The sequence below is a fragment of the Taudactylus pleione genome, unplaced genomic scaffold, assembly GCF_031769625.1.
Source record: "Taudactylus pleione unplaced genomic scaffold, aTauple2 ptg000619l, whole genome shotgun sequence".
NCBI classification, from domain to species: Eukaryota; Metazoa; Chordata; class Amphibia; order Anura; family Myobatrachidae; genus Taudactylus; species Taudactylus pleione.
In genome coordinates, this window is record NW_028285021.1 from 45,188 (window position 1) to 66,028 (window position 20,841).

The following is a 20,841-nucleotide window of genomic DNA, read 5'->3' on the forward strand; positions in this document are numbered from 1 at the left end:
AAGCCTGTGATATTGATGAGAACACAACCATCAATGTTTAAAGAATTGATTTAAAATATGACAAGTGTTTCAGAAAACCCTTCTTTTTTCTGCCAGAAAGACGAGGTGCCGAGTGGTTAAGGCGGTGGACTGCTAATCCATTGTGCTCTGCACGCATGGGTTCAAATCCCATCTTCGTCGGTTTGGAATTGTTTGTTTGGAAATGCAAACATAGAAGGGTTTTCTGACACCACTTGTCATGTTTTAAATCAATTCTTTCTACATTGTTGGTTGTGTTCTCAGCAATATCACAGGCCTGTTAGCAATTCCACTTTCAAGTGAGCCTTTGCTTAAAGAACATTTATTTTACTTTAAACATAACCTATATTTGTGAACCTACTACACCAGCATGTTGATCCATCACAAACGACAGAAAATCATAACATACACATCTGGCCAATGACATGACTTCTACTATAACAGTAATGGTAGATTTTCACTAAATGTGTGCTATGTATGTCTTTAATGAAAAGCATTGTTCAATGAAGTAGATTTCTTAATTGAATTAGTTTATTTTTGACTTTTGAGTGTCAGCTTCACTTATGAAGCATTATTTGCAAAATTCCATTTCCAAGCAAACAATTCCAAACCAACGAGGATGGGATTTGAACCCATGCGTGCAGAGCACAATGGATTAGCAGTCCATCGCCTTAACCACTCGGCCACCTCGTCTTTCTGGCACAAAAAAGAAGGGGTTTTCAAGACACCACTTGTCATATTTTAAATCAATTCTTTATACATTGTTGGTTGTGTTCTCATCAATATCACATGCTTGTTAGCAAGTCCACTTTCAAGTGAGCCTTTGCTTAAATAACATATATTTTACTTCAAATGTAACCTATATTTGTGAACAACTACACCATCATGTTGATCCATCACAAATGACAAAAAATCATAACTTACAAATCTGGCCAAATGACATGACTTCTACTATAACAGTAATAGTAGTTTTTCCCTAAATGTGTGCTATGAATGTCTTTAATGAAAAGCATTGTTCATTGAAGTAGATTTCTTTATTGAACTAGTATATTTTTGACATTTGAGTGTCAGCTTCACTTAAGAAGCATTATTTGCAAAAATTCCATTTCCAAGCAAACAATTCCAAACCGACGAGGATGGGATTTGAACCCATGCATGGAGAGCACAATGGATTGTGCGCTGCATGCATGGGTTCAAATCCCTTCCTCATTGGTTTGGAATTGTTTGCTTGGAAATGGAATTTTGCAAATAATGCTTCATAAGTGAAGCTGACACTCAAAAGTCAAAAATAAACTAATTCAATTAAGAAATTTACTTCAATGAACAATGCTTTTCATTAAAGACATACATAGCACACATTTAGTGAAAATCTACCATTACTGTTATAGTAGAAGTCATGTCATTGGCCAGATGTGTATGTTATGATTTTTTTGTCGTTTGTGATGGATCAACATGCTGGTGTAGTAGTTCACAAATATAGGTTATGTTTAAAGTAAAATAAATGTTCTTTAAGCAAAGGCTCACATGAAAGTGGAATTGCTAACAAGCCTGTGATATTGCTGAGAACACGACCAACAATGTATAAAGAATTGATTTAAAATATGACAATTGGTGTCAGAAAACCCTTCTTTATTTGTGCCAGAAAGACGAGGTGGCCGAGTGGTTAAGGCGATGGACTGCTAATCCATTGTGCTCTGCACGCATGGGTTCAATTTCCATCCTTGTCGGTTTGGAATTGTATGCTTGGAAATGGGATTTTACAAATAATGCTTCATAAGTGAAGTGACACTGAAATGTCAAAAATAAACTAATTCCGTTAAGAAATCTACTTCAATGAACAATGCTTTTCATTAAAGACATACATAGCACACATTTAGTGAAAATCTACCATTACTGTTATAGTAGAAGTCATGACCATTGGCCAGATGTGTATGTTATGAATTTTTGTCATTTGTGATGGATCAACATGATGGTGCAGTAGTTCACAAATATAGGTTACATTTCAAGTAAAATAAATGTTCTTTAAGCAAAGGCTCACTTGAAAGTGGACTTGCTAACAAGCCTGTGATATTGATGAGAACACAACTAACAATGTATAAAGAATTGATTTAAAATATGACAAGTGGTGTCAGAAAACCCTTCTTTTTTGTGCCAGAAAGACGAGGTGGCCGAGTGGTTAAGGCGATGGACTGCTAATCCATTGTGCTCTGCACGCATGGGTTCAAATCCCGTCCTCGTCGGTTTGGAATTCTTTGCTTGGAAATGGTATTTTGCAAATAATGCTTCATAAGTGAAGCTGACACTCAAAAGTCAAAAATAAACTAATTCAATTAAGGAATCTGCTTCAATGAACAATGCTTTTCATTAAAGACATACATAGAACACATTTAGTGAAAATCTACCATTACTGTTATAGGAGTAGTCATGTCATTGGCCAGATGTGTATGTTATGATTTTTTGTCATTTGTGATGGATCAACATGATGGTGCAGAAGTTCACAAATGTAGGTTACATTTCAAGTAAAATAATGTTCTTTAAGCAAAGGCTCACTTGAATGTGGACATGCTAACAAGCCTGTGATATTGATGAGAACACAACCAATAATGTATAAAGAATTGATTTAAAACAAGACAAGTGGTGTCAGAAAACCCTTCGTTATTTGTGCCAGAATGACGAGGTGGCCGAGTGGTTAAGGGCGATGGACTTCTCTTCACTTATGAAGCATTATTTGCAAAAAATTCCATTTCCCTAGCAAACAATTCCAAACCGATGAGGATGAGATTTGAACCCATGCGTGCAGAGCACAATCCATTGTGCTCTGCATCCATGGGTTCAAATCCCATCCTTGTCAGTTTGGAAATTATTTGCTTGGAAATGGAATTTTTGCAAATAATGCTTCATAAGTGAAGCAGTCACTCAAATGTCAAAAATAATCTAGTTCAATAAAGAAATCTACTTCAATGAACAATGCTTTTCATTAAAGACATACATAGAACACATTTAGTGAAAATCTACCATTACTGTTATAGTAGTATTCATGTCATTGGCCAGATGTGAATGTTATGATTTTTTGTCGTTTGTGATGGATCAACATGATGGTGTAGTAGTTCACAAATATAAGTTACGTTAAAAGTAAATAAATGTTCTTTAAGCAAAGGCTCACTTGAAAGTGGACTTGCTAACAAGCCTGTGATATTGCTGAGAACACAACCAACAATGTGTAAAGAAATGATTTAAAATAAGACAAGTGGTGTCAGACAACTCTTCTTTATTTGTGCCAGAAAGACGAGGTGGCCGAGTGGTTTAGGCGCTGGACTGCTAATCCATTGTGCTCTGCACGCATGGGTTCAAATCTCATCTTTATAGGTTTGGAATTGAATGCTTTGAAATGGAATTTTAAAAATAATGCTTCATAAGTGAAGTGACACCTCAAATGTCAAAAATAAACTAATTCAATTAAGAAATCTACTTCAATGAGCAATGCTTTTCATTAAAGACATACATAGCACACATTTAGTGAAAATCTACCATTACTGTTATAGTAGAAGTCATGTCATTGGCCAGATGTGTATGTTATGATTTTTTGTCATTTGTGATGGATCAACATGATGGTGCAGTAGTTCACATATATAGGTTACATTTCAAGTAAAATAAATGTTCTTTAAGCAAAGGCTCACTTGAAAGTGGACTTGCTAACAAGCCTCTGATATTGATGAGAACACAACCAACAATGTATAAAGAATTGATTTAAATATGACAAGTGGTGTCCGAAAACTCTTCTTTTTTGTGCCAGAAAGACGAGGTGGCCGAGTGGTTAAAGCGATGTACTGTTAATCCATTGTGCTCTGCACGCATGGGTTCAAATCCCATCCTTGTCGGTTTGGAATTGTATGCTTGGAAATGGAATTTTACAAATAATGCTTCATAAGTGATGTGACACTCAAATGTCAAAAAATAAACTAATTAAATTAAGAAATCTAGTTCAATGAACAATGCTTTTCATTAAAGACATACATAGCACACATTTAGTGAAAATCTACCATTACTGTTATAGTAGAAGTCATGTCATTGGCCAAATATGTATGTTATGATTTTTTGTCGTTTGTGATGGATCAACATGATGGGTGTTCACAAATATAGGTTATGTCTAAAGTTAAATAAATGTTCTTTAAGCAGATAAGCAGAGGCTCACTTGAAAGTGGACATGCTAACAAGCCTGTGATATTGATGATAACACAACCAATAATGTATAAATAATTGATTTAAAACAAGACAAGTGGTGTCAGAAAACCCTTCTTTATTTGTGCCAGAAAGACGAGGTGGCCGAGTGGTTAAGGTGATGGACTTCACTTCACTTATGAAGCATTATTTGCAAAAATTCCATTTCCTAGCAAACAATTCCAAACCGATGAGGATGGGATTTGAACCCATGCGTGCAGAACACAATCCATTGTGCTCTGCATCCATGGGTTCAAATCCCATCCTCGTCGGTTTGGAATTATTTGTTTGGAAATTAAATTTTTGCAAATAATGCTTCATAAGTGAAGCAGACATTCAAATGTCAAAAATAATCTAGTTCAATGAACAATGCTTTTCATTAAAGACATACATAGAACACATTTAGTGAAAATCTACCATTACTGTTATATTAGTAGTCCTGTCATTGGCCAGATGTGTATGTTATGATTTTTTGTCGTTTGTGATGGATCAACATGATGGTGTAGTAGTTCACAAATATAAGTTACGTTAAAAGCAAAATAAATGCTCTTTAAGCAAAGGCTCACTTGAAAGTGGACTTGCTAACAAGCCTGTGATATTGCTGAGAACACAACCAACAATGTGTAAAGAAATTATTTAAAATATGACAAGTGGTGTCAGACAACTCTTCTTTATTTGTGCCAGAAAGACGAGGTGGCCGAGTGGTTTTGGCGCTGGACTGCTAATCCATTGTGCTCTGCACGCATGGGTTCAAATCCCATCTTTATCGGTTTGGAATTGAATGCTTTGAAATGGAATTTTACAAATAATGCTTCATAAGTGAAGTGACACTCAAATGTCAAAAATACACTAATTCAATTAAGAAATCTACTTCAATGAGCAATGCTTTTCATTAAAGACATACATAGCACACATTTAGTGAAAATCTACCATTACTGTTATAGTAGAAGTCATGTCATTGGCCAGATGTGTATGTTATGATTTTTTGTCATTTGTGATGGATCAACATGATGGTGCAGTAGTTCACATATATAGGTTACATTTCAAGTAAAATAAATGTTCTTTAAGCAAAGGCTCACTTGAAAGTGGACTTGCTAACAAGCCTGTGATATTGATGAGAACACAACTAACAATGTATAAAGAATTGATTTAAAATATGACAAGTGGTGTCAGAAAACCCTTCTTTTTTGTGCCAGAAAGACGAGGTGGCCGAGTGGTTAAGGCGATGGACTACTAATCCATTGTGCTCTGCACGCATGGGTTCAAATCCCATCCTCGTCGGTTTGGAATTGTTTGCTTGGAAATGGAATTTTGCAAATAATGCTTCATAAGTGAAGCTGACACTCAAAAGTCAAAAATAAACTAATTCAATTAAGAAATCTACTTCAATGAACAATGCTTTTCATTAAAGACACACATAGAACACATTTAGTGAAAATCTATCATTACTGTTATAGTAGAAGTCATGTCATTGGCCAAATATGTATGTTATGATTTTTTGTCGTTTGTGATGGATCAACATGATGGTGTTCACAAATATAGGTTATGTCTAAAGTTAAATAAATGTTCTTTAAGCAGAGGCTCACTTGAAAGTGGACATGCTAACATGCCTGTGATATTGATGATAACACAACCAATAATGTAAAAATAATTGATTTAAAACAAGACAAGTGGTGTCAGAAAACCCTTCTTTATTTGTGCCAGAAAGACGAGGTGGCCGAGTGGTTAAGGCGATGGACTTCACTTAACTTATGAAGCATTATTTGCAAAAATTCCATTTCCTAGCAAACAATTCCAAACTGATGAGGATGGGATTTGAACCCATGCGTGCAGAACACAATCCATTGTGCTCTGCATCCATGGGTTCAAATCCCATCCTCGTCGGTTTGGAATTATTTGCTTGGAAATTGAATTTTTGCAAATAATGCTTCATAAGTGAAGCAGACATTCAAATGTCAAAAATAATCTAGTTCAATTAAGAAATCTACTTCAGTGAACAATGCTTTTCATTAAAGACATACATAGAACACATTTAGTGAAAATCTACCATTACTGTTATATTAGTAGTCATGTCATTGGCCAGATGTGTATGTTATGATTTTTTGTCGTTTGTGATGGATCAACATGATGGTGTAGTAGTTCACAAATATAAGTTACGTTAAAAGTAAAATAAATGTTCTTTAAGCAAAGGCTCACTTGAAAGTGGACTTGCTAACAAGCCTGTGATATTGCTGAGAACACAACCAACAATGTGTAAAGAAATGATTTAAAATATGACAAGTGGTGTCAGACAACTCTTCTTTATTTGTGCCAGAAAGACGAGGTGGCCGAGTGGTTTTGGCGCTGGACTGCTAATCCATTGTGCTCTGCACGCATGGGTTCAAATCCCATCTTTATCGGTTTGGAATTGAATGTTTTGAAATGGAATTTTACAAATAATGCTTCATAAGTGAAGTGACACTCAAATGTCAAAAATACACTAATTCAATTAAGAAATCTACTTCAATGAACAATGCTTTTCATTAAAGACATACATAGCACACATTTAGTGAAAATCTTCCATTACTGTTATAGTAGAAGTCATGTCATTGGCCAGATGTGTATGATATGATTTTTTGTCATTTGTGATGGATCAACATGACGGTGCAGTAGTTCACAAATATAGGTTACTTTTCAAGTTAAATAAATGTTCTTTAAGCAAAGGCTCACTTGAAAGTGGAGTTGCTAACAAGCCTGTGATATTGATGAGAACACAACTAACAATGTATAAAGAATTGATTTAAAATATGACAAGTGGTGTCAGAAAACCCTTCTTTTTTGTGCCAGAAAGACGAGGTGGCCGAGTGGTTAAGGCGATGGACTACTAATCCATTGTGCTCTGCACGCATGGGTTCAAATCCCATCCTCGTCGGTTTGGAATTGTTTGCTTGGAAATGGAATTTTGCAAATAATGCTTCATAAGTGAAGCTGACACTCAAATGTCAAAAATAAACTAATTAAATTAACAAATCTAGTTCAATGAACAATGCTTTTCATTAAAGACATGCATAGAACACATTTAGTGAAAATCTATCATTACTGTTATAGTAGAAGTCATGTCATTGGCCAAATATGTATGTTATGATTTTTTGTCGTTTGTGATGGATCAACATGATGGTGTTCACAAATATAGGTTATGTCTAAAGTTAAATAAATGTTCTTTAAGCAGAGGCTCACTTGAAAGTGGACATGCTAACAAGCCTGTGATATTGATGATAACACAACCAATAATGTATAAATAATTGATTTAAAACAAGACAAGTGGTGTCAGAAAACCCTTCTTTATTTGTGCCAGAAAGACGAGGTGGCCGAGTGGTTAAGGTGATGGACTTCACTTCACTTATGAAGCATTATTTGCAAAAATTCCATTTCATAGCAAACAATTCCAAACCGATAAGGATGGGATTTGAACCCATGCGTGCAGAACACAATCCATTGTGCTCTGCATCCATGGGTTCAAATCCCATCCTCGTCGGTTTGGAATTATTTGCTTGGAAATAAAACTTTTGCAAATAATGCTTCATAAGTGAAGCAGACATTCAAATGCAAAAAATAATCTAGTTCAATTAAGAAATCTACTTCAATGAACAATGCTTTTCATTAAAGACATACATAGAACACATTTAGTGAAAATCTACCATTACTGTTATATTAGTAGTCCTGTCATTGGCCAGATGTGTATGATATGATTTTTTGTCATTTGTGATGGATCAACATGACGGTGCAGTAGTTCACAAATATAGGTTACTTTTCAAGTTAAAATAAATGTTCTTTAAGCAAAGGCTCACTTGAAAGTGGACTTGCTAACAAGCCTGTGATATTGATGAGAACACAACTAACAATGTATAAAGAATTGATTTAAAATATGACAAGTGGTGTCAGAAAACCCTTCTTTTTTGTGCCAGAAAGACGAGGTGGCCGAGTGGTTAAGGCGATGGACTACTAATCATTGTGCTCTGCACGCATGGGTTCAAATCCCATCCTCGTCGGTTTGGAATTGTTTGCTTGGAAATGGAATTTTGCAAATAATGCTTCATAAGTGAAGCTGACACTCAAAAGTCAAAAATAAACTAATTCAATTAAGAAATCTACTTCAATGAACAATGCTTTTCATTAAAGACACACATAGAACACATTTAGTGAAAATCTATCATTACTGTTATAGTAGAAGTCATGTCATTGGCCAAATATGTATGTTATGATTTTTTGTCGTTTGTGATGGATCAACATGATGGTGTTCACAAATATAGGTTATGTCTAAAGTTAAATAAATGTTCTTTAAGCAGAGGCTCACTTGAAAGTGGACATGCTAACATGCCTGTGATATTGATGATAACACAACCAATAATGTAAAAATAATTGATTTAAAACAAGACAAGTGGTGTCAGAAAACCCTTCTTTATTTGTGCCAGAAAGACGAGGTGGCCGAGTGGTTAAGGCGATGGACTTCACTTCACTTATGAAGCATTATTTGCAACAATTCCATTTCATAGCAAACAATTCCAAACCGATGAGGATGGGATTTGAACCCATGCGTGCAGAACACAATCCATTGTGCTCTGCATCCATGGGTTCAAATCCCATCCTCGTCGGTTTGGAATTATTTGCTTGGAAATTGAATTTTTGCAAATAATGCTTCATAAGTGAAGCAGACATTCAAATGTCAAAAATAATCTAGTTCAATTAAGAAATCTACTTCAATGAACAATGCTTTTCATTAAAGACATACATAGAACACATTTAGTGAAAATCTACCATTACTGTTATATTAGTAGTCATGTCATTGGCCAGATGTGTATGTTATGATTTTTTGTCGTTTGTGATGGATCAACATGATGGTGTAGTAGTTCACAAATATAAGTTACGTTAAAAGTAAAATAAATGTTCTTTAAGCAAAGGCTCACTTGAAAGTGGACTTGCTAACAAGCCTGTGATATTGCTGAGAACACAACCAACAATGTGTAAAGAAATGATTTAAAATATGACAAGTGGTGTCAGACAACTCTTCTTTAATTGTGCCAGAAAGACGAGGTGGCCGAGTGGTTTTGGCGCTGGACTGCTAATCCATTGTGCTCTGCACGCATGGGTTCAAATCCCATCTTTATCGGTTTGGAATTGAATGCTTTGAAATGGAATTTTACAAATAATGCTTCATAAGTGAAGTGACACTCAAATGTCAAAAATACACTAATTCAATTAAGAAATCTACTTCAATGAACAATGCTTTTAATTAAAGACATACATAGCACACATTTAGTGAAAATCTACCATTACTGTTATAGTAGAAGTCATGTCATTGGCCAGATGTGTATGTTATGATTTTTTGTCATTTGTGATGAATCAACATGATGGTGCAGTAGTTCACATATATAGGTTACATTTCAAGTAAAATAAATGTTCTTTAAGCAAAGGCTCACTTGAAAGTGGACTTGCTAACAAGCCTGTGATATTGATGAGAACACAACCAATAATGTATAAAGAATTGATTTAAAACAAGACAAGTGGTGTCCGAAAACCCTTCTTTATTTGTGCCAGAATGACGAGGTGGCCGAGTGGTTAAGGCGATGAACTTCACTTCACTTCACATATGAAGAATTATTTGCAAAAATTCCATTTCCAAGCAAACAATTCCAAACCAACGAGGATGGGATTTGAAACCATGCATGCAGAGCACAATCCATTGTGCTCTCCATGCATGGGTTCAAATCCCATCCTCGTCGGTTTGGAATTGTTTGCTTGGAAATGGAATTTTTGCAAATAATGCTTCTTAAGTGAAGCTGACACTCAAATGTCAAAAATATACTAGTTCAATTAAGAAATCTACTTCAATGAACAATGCTTTTCATTAAAGACATTCATAGCACACATTTAGGGAAAAACTACCATTACTGTTATAGTAGAAGTCATGTCATTGGCCAGATGTGTAAGTTATGATTTTTTGTCATTTGTGATGGATCAACATGATGGTGCAGTAGTTCTCAAATATAGGTTACATTTCAAGTAAAATAAATGTTCTTTAAGCAAAGGCTCACTTGAAAGTGGACTTGCTAACAAGCCTGTGATATTGATGAGAACACAACTAACAATGTATAAAGAATTGATTTAAAATATGACAAGTGGTGTCAGAAAACCCTTCTTTTTTGTGCCAAAAAGACGAGGTGGCCGAGTGGTTAAGGCGATGGACTGCTAATCCATTGTGCTCTGCACGCATGGGTTCAAATCCCATCCTCGTCGGTTTGGAATTGTTTGCTTGGAAATGGAATATTGCAAATAATGCTTCATAAGTGAAGCTGACACTCAAAAGTCAAAAATAAACTAATTCAATTAAGAAATCTACTTCAATGAACAATGCTTTTCATTAAAGAAATACATAGAACACATTTAGTGAAAATCTACCATTACCGTTATAGGAGTAGTCATGTCATTGGCCAGATGTGTATGTTATGATTTTTTGTCATTTGTGATGGATCAACATGATGGTGCAGAAGTTCACAAATGTAGGTTACATTTCAAGTAAAATAAATGTTCTTTAAGCAAAGGCTCACTTGAATGTGGACATGCTAACAAGCCTGTGATATTGATGAGAACACAACCAATAATGTATAAAGAATTGATTTAAAACAAGACAAGTGGTGTCAGAAAACCCTTCTTTATTTGTGCCAGAAAGACGAGGTGGCCGAATGGTTAAGGCGATGGACTTCACTTCACATATGAAGAATTATTTGCAAAAATTCCATTTCCTAGCAAACAATTCCAAACCGATGAGGATGGGATTTGAACCCATGCGTGCAGAGCACAATCCATTGTGCTCTGCATCCATGGGTTCAAATCCCATCCTCGTCGGTTTGGAATTATTTGCTTGGAAATGGAATTTTTGCAAATAATGCTTCATAAGTGAAGCAGACACTCAAATGTCAAAAATAATCTAGTTCAATTAAGAAATCTACTTCAATGAACAATGCTTTTCATTAAAACATACATAGAACACATTTAGTGAAAATCTACCATTACTGTTATAGTAGTAGTCATGTCATTGGCCAGATGTGTATGTTATGATTTTTTGTCGTTTGTGATGGATCAACATGATGGTGTAGTAGTTCACAAATATAAGTTACGTTAAAAGTAAAATAAATGTTCTTTAAGCAAAGGCTCACTTGAAAGTTGACTTGCTAACAAGCCTGTGATATTGCTGAGAACACAACCAACAATGTGTAAAGAAATGATTTTAAATATGACAAGTGGTGTCAGACAACTCTTCTTTATTTGTGCCAGAAAGACGAGGTGGCCGAGTGGTTAAGGCGATGTACTGCTAATCCATTGTGCTCTGCACGTATGAGTTCAAATCCCATCCTTCTCGGCTTGGAATTGTATGCTTGGAAATGGGATTTTACAAATAATGCTTCATAAGTGAAGTGACGCTCAAATGTCAAAAATAAACTAATTCAATTAAGAAATCTACTTCAATGAACAATGCTTTTCATTAAAGACATACATAGAACACATTTAGTGAAAATCTACCATTACTGTTATAGTAGAAGTCATGTCATTGTCCAAAGGTGTATGTTATGATTTTTTGTCGTTTGTGATGGATCAACATGATGGTGTTCACAAATATAGGTTATGTCTAAAGTAAAATAAATGTTCTTTAAGCAAAGGCTCACTTGAATGTGGACATGCTAACAAGCCTGTGATATTGATGAGAACACAACCAATAATGTATAAAGAATTGATTTAAAACAAGACAAGTGGTGTCAGAAAACCCTTCTTTATTTGTGCCAGAATGACGAGGTGGCCGAGTGGTTAAGGCGATGAACTTCACTTCACATATGAAGCATTATTTGCAAAAATTCCATTTCCAAGCAAACAATTCCAAACCAACGAGGATGGGATTTGAACCCATGCATGAGGAGCACAATCCATTGTGCTCTCCATGCATGGGTTCAAATCCCATCCTCGTCGGTTTGGAATTGTTTGCTTGGAAATGGAATTTTTGCAAATAATGCTTCTTAAGTGAAGCTGACACTCAAATGTCAAAAATATACTAGTTCATTTAAGAAATCTATTTCAATGAACAATGCTTTTCATTAAAGACATTCATAGCACACATTTAGGGAAAAACTACCATTACTGTTATAGTAGAAGTAATGTCATTGGCCAGATGTGTAAGTTATGATTTTTGTCATTTGTGATGTATCAACATGAAGGTGTAGTAGTTCACAAATATAGGTTACATTTAAAGTAAAATAAATGTTATTTAAGCAAAGGCTCACTTGAAAGTGGACTTGCTAACAAGCATGTGATATTGATGAGAACACAACCAACAATGTGTAAAGAAATGATTTAAAATATGACAAGTGGTGTCAGACAACACTTCTTTATTTGTGCCAGAAAGACGAGGTGGCCGAGTGGTTTAGGCGATGGACTGCTAATCCATTGTGCTCTGCACGCATGGGTTCAAATCCCATCTTTATCGGTTTGGAATTGAATGCTTTGAAATGGAATTTAACAAATAATGCTTCATAAGTGAAGTGACACTCAAATGTCAAAAATAAACTAATTCAATTAAGAAATCTACTTCAATGAACAATGCTTTTCATTAAAGACATACATAGCACATATTTAGTGAAAATCTACCATTACTGTTATAGTAGAAGTCATGTCATTGGCCAGATGTGTATGTTATGATTTTTTGTCATTTGTGATGGATCAACATGATGGTGCAGTAGTTCACAAATATAGGTTACATTTCAAGTATAATAAATGTTCTTTAAGCAAAGGCTCACTTGAAAGTGGACATGCTAACAAGCCTGTGATATTGATGAGAACACAACCAACAAAGTATAAAGAATTGATTTAAAATATGACAAGTGGTGTCTGAAAACCCTTCTTTTTTGTGCCAGAAAGACGAGGTGGCCGAGTGTTTAAGGCGATGGACTGCTAATCCATTGTGCTCTGCACGCATGAGTTCAAATCTCATCCTTGTCGGTTTGGAATTGTATGCTTGGAAATGGGATTTCACAAATAATGCTTCATAAGTGAAGTGACACTCAAATGTCAAAAATAAACTAATTCAATTAAGAAATCTTCTTCAATGAACAATGCTTTTCATTAAAGACATACATAGAACACATAAAGTGAAAATCTACCATTACTGTTATAGTAGAAGTCATGTCATTGGCCAAAGGTGTATGTTATGATTTTTTGTCGTGTGTGATGGATCAACATGATGGTGTTCACAAATATAGGTTATGTCTAAAGTAAAATAAATGTTCTTTAAGCAAAGGCTCACTTGAATGTGGACATGCTATCAAGCCTGTGATATTGATGAGAACACAACCAATAATGTATAAAGAATTGATTTAAAACAAGACAAGTGGTGTCAGAAAACCCTTCTTTATTTGTGCCAGAATGACGAGGTGGCCGAGTGGTTAAGGCGATGAACTTCACTTCACTTCACATTTGAGTGTCAGCTTCACTTAAGAAGCATTATTTGCAAAAATTCCATTTCCAAGCAAACAATTCCAAACCGATGAGGATGGGATTTGAACCCATGCATGCAGAGCACAATCCATTGTGCTCTCCATGCATGGGTTCAAATCCCATCCTCGTCGGTGTGGAATTGTTTGCTTGGAAATGGAATTTTTGCAAATAATGCTTCTTAAGTGAAGCTGACACTCAAAAGTCAAAAATAAACTAATTCAATTAAGAAATCTACTTCAATGAACAATGCTTTTCATTAAAGACACACATAGAACACATTTAGTGAAAATCTATCATTACTGTTATAGTAGAAGTCATGTAATTGGCCAAATATGTATGTTATGATTTTTTGTCGTTTGTGATGGATCAACATGATGGTGTTCACAAATATAGGTTATGTCTAAAGTTAAATAAATGTTCTTTAAGCAGAGGCTCACTTGAAAGTGGACATGCTAACATGCCTGTGATATTGATGATAACACAACCAATAATGTAAAAATAATTGATTTAAAACAAGACAAGTGGTGTCAGAAAACCCTTCTTTATTTGTGCCAGAAAGACGAGGTGGCCGAGTGGTTAAGGCGATGGACTTCACTTCACTTATGAAGCATTATTTGCAAAAATTCCATTTCCTAGCAAACAATTCCAAACCGATGAGGATGGGATTTGAACCCATGCGTGCAGAACACAATCCATTGTGCTCTGCATCCATGGGTTCAAATCCCATCCTCGTCGGTTTGGAATTATTTGCTTGGAAATTGAATTTTTGCAAATAATGCTTCATAAGTGAAGCAGACATTCAAATGTCAAAAATAATCTAGTTCAATTAAGAAATCTACTTCAATGAACAATGCTTTTCATCAAAGACATACATAGAACACATTTAGTGAAAATCTACCATTACTGTTATATTAGTAGTCATGTCATTGGCCAGATGTGTATGTTATGATTTTTTGTCGTTTGTGATGGATCAACATGATGGTGTAGTAGTTCACAAATATAAGTTACGTTAAAAGTAAAATAAATGTTCTTTAAGCAAAGGCTCACTTGAAAGTGGACTTGCTAACAAGCCTGTGATATTGCTGAGAACACAACCAACAATGTGTAAAGAAATGATTTAAAATATGACAAGTGGTGTCAGACAACTCTTCTTTAATTGTGCCAGAAAGACGAGGTGGCCGAGTGGTTTTGGCGCTGGACTGCTAATCCATTGTGCTCTGCACGCATGGGTTCAAATCCCATCTTTATCGGTTTGGAATTGAATGCTTTGAAATGGAATTTTACAAATAATGCTTCATAAGTGAAGTGACACTCAAATGTCAAAAATACACTAATTCAATTAAGAAATCTACTTCAATGAACAATGCTTTTCATTAAAGACATACATAGCACACATTTAGTGAAAATCTACCATTACTGTTATAGTAGAAGTCATGTCATTGGCCAAAGGTGTATGTTATGATTTTTTGTCGTGTGTGATGGATCAACATGATGGTGTTCACAAATATAGGTTATGTCTAAAGTAAAATAAATGTTCTTTAAGCAAAGGCTCACTTGAATGTGGACATGCTATCAAGCCTGTGATATTGATGAGAACACAACCAATAATGTATAAAGAATTGATTTAAAACAAGACAAGTGGTGTCAGAAAACCCTTCTTTATTTGTGCCAGAATGACGAGGTGGCCGAGTGGTTAAGGCGATGAACTTCACTTTACTTCACATTTGAGTGTCAGCTTCACTTAAGAAGCATTATATGCAAAAATTCCATTTCCAAGCAAACAATTCCAAACCGATGAGGATGGGATTTGAACCCATGCATGCAGAGCACAATCCATTGTGCTCTCCATGCATGGGTTCAAATCCCATCCTCGTCGGTGTGGAATTGTTTGCTTGGAAATGGAATTTTTGCAAATAATGCTTCTTAAGTGAAGCTGACACTCAAATGTCAAAAATATACTAGTTCATTTAAGAAATCTACTTCAATGAACAATGCTTTTCATTAAAGACATTCATTGCACACATTTAGGGAAAAACTACCATTACTGTTATAGTAGAAGTCATGTCATTGGCCAAATGTGTAAGTTATGATTTTTTGTCATTTGTGATGGATCAACATGATGGTGTAGTAGTTCACAAATATAGGTTACATTTAAAGTAAAATAAATGTTATTTAAGCAAAGGCTCACTTGAAAGTGGACTTGCTAACAAGCCTGTGATATTGATGAGAACACAACCAACAATGTATAAAGAATTGATTTAAAATATGACAAGTGGTGTCTTGAAAACCCTTCTTTTTTGTGCCAGAAAGACGAGGTGGCCGAGTGGTTAAGGCGATGGACTGCTAATCCATTGTTCTCTGCACGCATGGGTTCAAATCCCATCCTCGTCGGTTTGGAATTGTTTGCTTGGAAATGGAATTTTGCAAATAATGCTTCATAAGTGAAGCTGACACTCAAAAGTCAAAAATAAACTAATTAAATTAAGAAATCTACTTCAATGAACAATGCTTTTCATTAAAGACATACATAGCACACATTTAGTGAAAATCTACCATTACTGTTATAGTAGAAGTCATGTCATTGGCCAGATGTGTATGTTATGATTTTTTGTCGTTTGTGATGGATCAACATGCTGGTGTAGTAGTTCACAAATATAGGTTATGTTTAAAGTAAAATAAATGTTCTTTAAGCAAAGGCTCACTTGAAAGTGGAATTGCTAACAAGCCTGTGATATTGCTGAGAACACAACCAACAATGTATAAAGAATTGATTTAAAATATGACAAGTGGTGTCAGAAAACCCTTCTTTATTTGTGCCAGAAAGATGAGGTGGCCGAGTGGTTAAGGCGATGGACTGCTAATCCTTTGTGCTCTGCACGCATGGATTCAAATCCCATCCTTGTCGGTTTGGAATTGTATGCTTGGAAATGGAGTTTTACAAATAATGCTTCATAAGTGTAGTGACACTCAAATGTCAAAAATAAACTAATTCAATTAAAAAATCTAGTTCAATGAACAATGCTTTTCATTAAAGACATACATAGCACACATTTAGTGAAAATCTACCGATACTGTTATATTAGAAGTCATGTCATTGGCCAGATGTGTATGTTATGATTTTTTGTCATTTGTGATGGATCAACATGATGGTGCAGTAGTTCACAAATATAGGTTACATTTCAAGTAAAATAAATGTTCTTTAAGCAAAGGCTCACTTGAAAGTGGACTTGCTAACAAGCCTGTGATATTGATGAGAACACAACTAACAATGTATAAAGAATTGATTTAAAATATGACAAGTGGTGTCAGAAAACCCTTCTTTTTTGTGCCAGAAAGACGAGGTGGCCGAGTGGTTAAGGCGATGGACTGCTAATCCATTGTGCTCTGCACGCATGGGTTCAATTTCCATCCCTGTCGATTTGGAATTGTATGCTTGGAAATGGGATTTTACAAATAATGCTTCATAAGTGAAGTGACACTCAAATGTCAAAAATAAACTAATTCCATTAAGAAATCTACTTCAATGAACAATGCTTTTCATTAAAGACATACATAGCACACATTTAGTGAAAATCTACCATTACTGTTATAGTAGAAGTCATGTCATTGGCCAGATGTGTATGTTATGATTTTTTGTCATTTGTGATGGATCAACATGATGGTGCAGTAGTTCACAAATATAGGTTACATTTCAAGTAAATTAAATGTTCTTTAAGCAAAGGCTCACTTGAATGTGGACATGCTAACAAGCCTGTGATATTGATGAGAACACAACCAATAATGTATAAATAATTGATTTAAAACAATACAAGTGGTGTCAGAAAACCCTTCTTTATTTGTGCCAGAATGAGGAGGTGGCCGAGTGGTTAAGGCGATGAACTTCACTTCACTTCACATATGAAGCATTATTTGCAAAAATTCCATTTCCAAGCAAACAATTCCAAACCAACGAGGATGGGATTTGAACCCATGCATGCAGAGCACAATCCATTGTGCTCTCCATGCATGGGTTCAAATCCCATCCTCGTCGGTTTGGAATTGTTTGCTTGGAAATGGAATTTTTGCAAATAATGCTTCTTAAGTGAAGCTGACACTCAAATGTCAAAAATATACTAGTTCAATTAAGAAATCTACTTCAATGAACAATGCTTTTCATTAAAGACATTCATAGCACACATTTAGGGAAAAACTACCATTACTGTTATAGTAGAAGTCATGTCATTGGCCAGATGTGTAAGTTATGATTTTTTGTCATTTGTGATGGATCAACATGATGGTGTAGTAGTTCACAAATATAGGTTACATTTAAAGTAATATAAATGTTATTTAAGCAAAGTCTCACTTGAAAGTGGACTTGCTAACAAGCCTGTGATATTGCTGAGAACACAACCAACAATGTATAAAAAATTGATTTAAAATATGACAAGTGGTGTCAGAAAACCCTTCTTTATTTGTGCCAGAAAGACGAGGTGGCCGAGTGGTTAAGGCGATGGACTGCTAATCCATTGTGCTCTGCATCCATGGGTTCAAATCCCATCCTCGTCGGTTCGGAATTATTTGCTTGGAAATTGAATTTTTGCAAATAATGCTTCATAAGTGAAGCAGACATTCAAATGTCAAAAATAATCTAGTTTAATTAAGAAATCTACTTCAATGAACAATGCTTTTCATTAAAGACATACATAGAACACATTTAGTGAAAATCTACCATTACTGTTATAGTAGTAGTCATGTCATTGGCCAGATGTGTATGTTATGATTTTTTGTCGTTTGTGATGGATCAACATGATGGTGTAGTAGTTCACAAATATAAGTTACGTTAAAAGTAAAATAAATGTTCTTTAAGCAAAGGCTCTCTTGAAAGTGGACTTGCTAACAAGCCTGTGATATTGCTGAGAACACAACCAACAATGTGTAAAGAAATGATTTAAAATATGACAAGTGGTGTCAGACAACTCTTCTTTATTTGTGCCAGAAAGACGAGGTGGCCGAGTGGTTTAGGCGCTGGATTGCTAATCCATTGTGCTCTGCACGCATGGGTTCAAATCCCATCTTTATCGGTTTGGAATTGAATGCTTTGAAATGTAATTTTACAAATAATGCTTCATAAGTGAAGTGACACTCAAATGTCAAAAATACACTAATTAAATTAAGAAATCTACTTCAATGAACAATGCTTTTCATTAAAGACATACATAGCTCACATTTAGTGAAAATCTACCATTACTGTTATAGTAGAAGTCATGTCATTGGCCAGATGTGTATGTTATGATTTTTTGTCATTTGTGATGGATCAACATGATGGTGCAGTAGTTCACATATATAGGTTACATTTCAAGTAAAATAAATGTTCTTTAAGCAAAGGCTCACTTGAAAGTGGACTTGCTAACAAGCCTGTGATATTGATGAGAACACAACCAATAATGTATAAAGAATTGATTTAAAACAAGACAAGTGGTGTCCGAAAACCCTTCTTTATTTGTGCCAGAATGACGAGGTGGCCGAGTGGTTAAGGCGATGAACTTCACTTCACTTCACATATGAAGCATTATTTGCAAAAATTCCATTTCCAAACAAACAATTCCAAACCAACGAGGATGGGATTTGAACCCATGCATGCAGAGCACAATCCATTGTGCTCTCCATGCATGGGTTCAAATCCCATCCTCGTCGGTTTGGAATTGTTTGCTTGGAAATGGAATTTTTGCAAATAATGCTTCTTAAGTGAAGCTGACACTCAAATGTCAAAAATATTCTAGTTCAATTAAGAAATCTACTTCAATGAACAATGCTTTTCATTAAAGACATTCATAGCACACATTTAGGGAAAAACTACCATTACTGTTATAGTAGAAGTCATGTCATTGGCCAAATGTGTAAGTTATGATTTTTTGTCATTTGTGATGGATCAACATGATGGTGTAGTAGTTCACAAATATAGGTTACATTTAAAGTAAAATAAATGTTATTTAAGCAAAGGCTCACTTGAAAGTGGACTTGCTAACAAGCCTGTGATATTGATGAGAACACAACCAACAATGTATAAAGAATTGATTTCAAATATGACAAGTGGTGTCTTGAAAACCCTTCTTTTTTGTGCCAGAAAGACGAGGTGGCCGAGTGGTTAAGGCGATGGACTGCTAATCCATTGTGCTCTGCATCCATGGGTTCAAATCCCATCCTCGTCGGTTCGGAATTATTTGCTTGGAAATTGAATTTTTGCAAATAATGCTTCATAAGTGAAGCAGACATTCAAATGTCAAAAATAATCTAGTTTAATTAAGAAATCTACTTCAATGAACAATGCTTTTCATTAAAGACATACATAGAACACATTTAGTGAAAATCTACCATTACTGTTATAGTAGTAGTCATGTCATTGGCCAGATGTGTATGTTATGATTTTTTGTCGTTTGTGATGGATCAACATGATGGTGTAGTAGTTCACAAATATAAGTTACGTTAAAAGTAAAATAAATGTTCTTTAAGCAAAGGCTCTCTTGAAAGTGGACTTGCTAACAAGCCTGTGATATTGCTGAGAACACAACCAACAATGTGTAAAGAAATGATTTAAAATATGACAAGTGGTGTCAGACAACTCTTCTTTATTTGTGCCAGAAAGACGAGGTGGCCGAGTGGTTTAGGCGCTGGATTGCTAATCCATTGTGCTCTGCACGCATGGGTTCAAATCCCATCTTTATCGGTTTGGAATTGAATGCTTTGAAATGTAATTTTACAAATAATGCTTCATAAGTGAAGTGACACTCAAATGTCAAAAATACACTAATTAAATTAAGAAATCTACTTCAATGAACAATGCTTTTCATTAAAGACATACATAGCTCACATTTAGTGAAAATCTACCATTACTGTTATAGTAGAAGTCATGTCATTGGCCAGATGTGTATGTTATGATTTTTTGTCATTTGTGATGGATCAACATGATGGTGCAGTAGTTCACATATATAGGTTACATTTCAAGTAAAATAAATGTTCTTTAAGCAAAGGCTCACTTGAAAGTGGACTTGCTAACAAGCCTGTGATATTGATGAGAACACAACCAATAATGTATAAAGAATTGATTTA

At 35.1% G+C, this 20,841-nt stretch overlaps 11 non-coding genes across 11 annotated transcripts; 10 read left to right on the forward strand and 1 right to left on the reverse strand.

The window, feature by feature from the left end:
• Positions 1-629: 629 nt before the first annotated feature.
• Positions 630-711, reverse strand: TRNAS-GCU (transfer RNA serine (anticodon GCU)). Its single transcript has one exon. It is a non-coding gene; the product is annotated as a tRNA-Ser (tRNA).
• A 952-nt stretch (positions 712-1,663) lies between these two features.
• Positions 1,664-1,745, forward strand: TRNAS-GCU (transfer RNA serine (anticodon GCU)). Its single transcript has one exon. It is a non-coding gene; the product is annotated as a tRNA-Ser (tRNA).
• A 431-nt stretch (positions 1,746-2,176) lies between these two features.
• Positions 2,177-2,258, forward strand: TRNAS-GCU (transfer RNA serine (anticodon GCU)). Its single transcript has one exon. It is a non-coding gene; the product is annotated as a tRNA-Ser (tRNA).
• Positions 2,259-2,689: 431 nt separating this feature from the next.
• On the forward strand, positions 2,690-2,869 carry TRNAR-UCU (transfer RNA arginine (anticodon UCU)). Its single transcript has 2 exons — positions 2,690-2,727; positions 2,825-2,869. It is a non-coding gene; the product is annotated as a tRNA-Arg (tRNA).
• A 2,566-nt stretch (positions 2,870-5,435) lies between these two features.
• Positions 5,436-5,517, forward strand: TRNAS-ACU (transfer RNA serine (anticodon ACU)). The gene has a single exon. It is a non-coding gene; the product is annotated as a tRNA-Ser (tRNA).
• A 1,548-nt stretch (positions 5,518-7,065) lies between these two features.
• TRNAS-ACU (transfer RNA serine (anticodon ACU)) lies at positions 7,066-7,147 on the forward strand. The gene has a single exon. It is a non-coding gene; the product is annotated as a tRNA-Ser (tRNA).
• Positions 7,148-8,183: 1,036 nt separating this feature from the next.
• Positions 8,184-8,264, forward strand: TRNAS-ACU (transfer RNA serine (anticodon ACU)). Its single transcript has one exon. It is a non-coding gene; the product is annotated as a tRNA-Ser (tRNA).
• Positions 8,265-10,427: 2,163 nt separating this feature from the next.
• TRNAS-GCU (transfer RNA serine (anticodon GCU)) lies at positions 10,428-10,509 on the forward strand. The gene has a single exon. It is a non-coding gene; the product is annotated as a tRNA-Ser (tRNA).
• A 5,555-nt stretch (positions 10,510-16,064) lies between these two features.
• Positions 16,065-16,146, forward strand: TRNAS-GCU (transfer RNA serine (anticodon GCU)). Its single transcript has one exon. It is a non-coding gene; the product is annotated as a tRNA-Ser (tRNA).
• A 2,072-nt stretch (positions 16,147-18,218) lies between these two features.
• Positions 18,219-18,300, forward strand: TRNAS-GCU (transfer RNA serine (anticodon GCU)). The gene has a single exon. It is a non-coding gene; the product is annotated as a tRNA-Ser (tRNA).
• Positions 18,301-19,861: 1,561 nt separating this feature from the next.
• TRNAS-GCU (transfer RNA serine (anticodon GCU)) lies at positions 19,862-19,943 on the forward strand. Its single transcript has one exon. It is a non-coding gene; the product is annotated as a tRNA-Ser (tRNA).
• Positions 19,944-20,841: the final 898 nt, after the last annotated feature.